At 36.8% G+C, this 3161-nt stretch overlaps 1 non-coding gene across 1 annotated transcript; it reads left to right on the forward strand.

The window, feature by feature from the left end:
* The first annotated feature begins 2839 nt into the window (after positions 1-2839).
* On the forward strand, positions 2840-2946 carry LOC142165082 (small nucleolar RNA R71). Its single transcript, XR_012696082.1, has one exon. It is a non-coding gene; the product is annotated as a small nucleolar RNA R71 (small nucleolar RNA).
* Positions 2947-3161: the final 215 nt, after the last annotated feature.

Raw genomic sequence — 3161 nt, forward strand, 5'->3', positions numbered from 1 at the left:
CTCATTCAGTCAAGGATCAAGTAGGACTTTATTTGGTTGTAATATAGGCTGCGGTATTGGTAGGATACATTTGGATATAAGAGTGACTACATCTCCCTAAGCACTTTAATACATACAATTAACCATTCAAAACCCCACACATATGTCAAACCATAACTCCACCTTCACATCAATACACGTCAACTCTCTATTTCTTTGCGCACAATTACATCAAGAGTTACCACTATCAAGGAATATTTTTTCACAATCATTCAACTACTTTTTTCTTTTTCAATTCAAATAACTCTTACTTTTTCAAACTAGTGCACCTTTCTCCTTATTTCAATAGTTCTACTCAAAAGCCAAACAAACACCCCATACTCTAACTTTTACAAAGTTCATAAAAATTCAAGTGCTCACGAAAGGTAAAAGATTCAAATAGATGGTCAATTCAAACAAAGGAGGAAGACTTGTAATGTGGTTGCCAAAGAAATATGATTACATGCTTAAAGGGATTAACTAAGATACATAACAATTAGGTGGATAGAAGCATATAACTAGCTCAACAAAGAAATACCTATATCACTTCCAATATTGAAAAAACTACTATTTATCTTTGCAAACACACAATGAAAGTTCTAGACATCAAATGTAGTGCACAGAATAATATAAAACCTCACACACACATGTCACATAACTTACTCAGGATCGGACTCATCAAGATACTCTAGTCAAAGCAGTTAAGCAAAGTTAAGATCATTCAATTTAAGGTACTTATACAAGAGTCATAAACTGAGCCTAAGCGTCACACTAAAGCACTAACTATTCTCAAGGCATAATAAAGTCAAAAGATATTGCTTTCATTTCAAATCACAACATAAGGTTTCCTACTCCTAAAAAAATAAAATTAACTATATCCGGTTCAAACAAAACCCTTGAAAAAAACTGCAGCACAAAGAAAAATCAAGAGGGAATTATTACACTACCTACGAAGAAAAATAAAACAAAACAAAAGAAAATATTTTTGTCTTTTTTTCTTCGACTTTAATCCCTCGAGAAATCTGTCAATGATATCCATCATCGGGAAAAATTGAAAAAAAAATTCTTCAATTTTTTCCTATCTCTAACTACTAAACTAAGCAAAAAGAAACACATATACATACAAACATACATACAAATATCCCCACCCACACTTTAAGTTGTGGCATGTTCCCATGGTACACAATTAAAAAGCATAAGGTAAAAAAAACTTCCCTGAACATCTAGTCGGGGTCTGATTCAAAGTCGGGCTCCATTCCTCGTGCCCGAACTAATGCGCACATCCATGCAGATAGCTTCTTCTCGGCCTTCTTTTGGTACACACCACACTTATCTTTCTCGCTCACCGCAACCTTCTCTTTCAAGCCCTTTACTTTCCACTCAACACTCACAGCTAGTTTGTCCTTTTGTGCCCCATTTGCTACATCCATCTTAAAAGTCACAGTCTCCTGACCCACTATAAGCATACATTTTCTCTCTTGTATATCTAATATAGCTCTGCTCGTCGCTAAGAATGGTCTTCCTAGTATGAGGGGGACCTCCTTGTTTTTCTCTATATTTATCACTATAAAATTCACAGGAAATACGAACTTATCCACCTGAACTAACATATTCTCCCCTATCCCCTCGGGTGTTATAGTCATTTGGTCTACCAGCTGCAAAGATATGGGTACAGACCTTATCTCTCCAATCTCTCTTCTCTAGTTTCCTGTAGATAGACAGAGGCATTAAATTAATTAAGGCAGCAGAATTACATAAGGATTTATCAAAATTAATAGTTCCTAAAGAGCAAGGTATAGTAAAACTCCCTGGATCTCCATACTTTCGTGGGAGTTTATTTTGCAATATCATGATGCAATGCCCTGTGAGCTTGACCACTGAGGTCTCCTCTATTTTTTTTCTTCTTCGTAAGGATCTCTTTCAAGAATTTAGCATACGCAGGCATCTGTGAGAGCACTTCTATGAATGATAAGTTTACATAAACTTGTCTCAGCTCATCCAGAAATCTCTCGAACTGCTTGTCCAGCTTTTCTCTACTTAGCTTTTGGGGGAAAGGTAGAGCCGACATATGCTTGCTCTCCTCAGGTTCCTCCCTTCTCGAGTTTTCTTCCTTCTTCTTTTTTTCAGCTTCCATATAGCCTTTCTTCTTCTTATCAACATCCCTTTTGAGCTGCTCCACACTTTCCTTTTCAAGTCTCATATCTTTTTGAATTGGGGTGAGATATTTCAACACTTACCCACTTCTCAAAGTTATAGCATTCACTGTTTCTTCGGGATTTCTTTCAGTATCACCAAGGAGAGTTCCTGGAATCCTACTCAGATAATATCGTTGCAATATATCCCACTTGCTTCTCTAAATTTCGAATTGATGCCCCTTGTACTTCAAATCTTTCATAAGTTTTCACAATAAAGGCCTTCATGAGATCTTTCATCAGTTTGCATTAAAAATATAGTTTCCCATAGCATTCACTTCCTCAGTTGAGGCTTGACACTCATGAGTAGGTGTCCTCTTCCACATATATCACAAGCTGCATGAGGCTCATTTTGTATTGTTGCTAAGGTCAGCTTTCGTATTTCTTTAACCATACCATCAATATGTACTTGCACAGATGTATTAGCATCAACTTGGTGAACACCAGTTGATATTCTTCTTTTAGCACTCTTAGAGAGCCATTGATTAGCATCTTCAGAACTCATCAAGAATTGTAACTATCTCCTCTGGAGTCTTCTCATCAAATGGCCTCCAACTGCATTGCTCAATGTTCTACGTGTGACCGGTGTCAATCCTTCTCAAAAGTCCTAGAGTTGTATCCAGAGTTCAATTTCGCTATGTTGACACTTTCTAACTATCTCCTTAAACCTTTCCCATGCTTCAAAAAAACTTTCAGTCTCTCTCTGGGAGAAGTTATGGATTTCTCTTCTAAACTTGCTTGTCTTAGCTGAGGAGAAATACTTATCAAGGAATTTTCTAGTTATCTCCTTCCATGTTCTAATCGATCCATTGGGCAAGCTTCGAAGCTACTGCTTCGCATCATCTTTAAGTGAAAAGGGGAACCCTTAAGCACATTGTATCTTGTGATACCCCATTGTATTTAAAGGTATTCATAATCTCCTCAAAGTCTATTAGGTATGTGTTTGGATCT

This window comes from Nicotiana tabacum, chromosome 1 (genome assembly GCF_000715075.1).
Source record: "Nicotiana tabacum cultivar K326 chromosome 1, ASM71507v2, whole genome shotgun sequence".
Classification (NCBI taxonomy): domain Eukaryota; kingdom Viridiplantae; phylum Streptophyta; class Magnoliopsida; order Solanales; family Solanaceae; genus Nicotiana; species Nicotiana tabacum.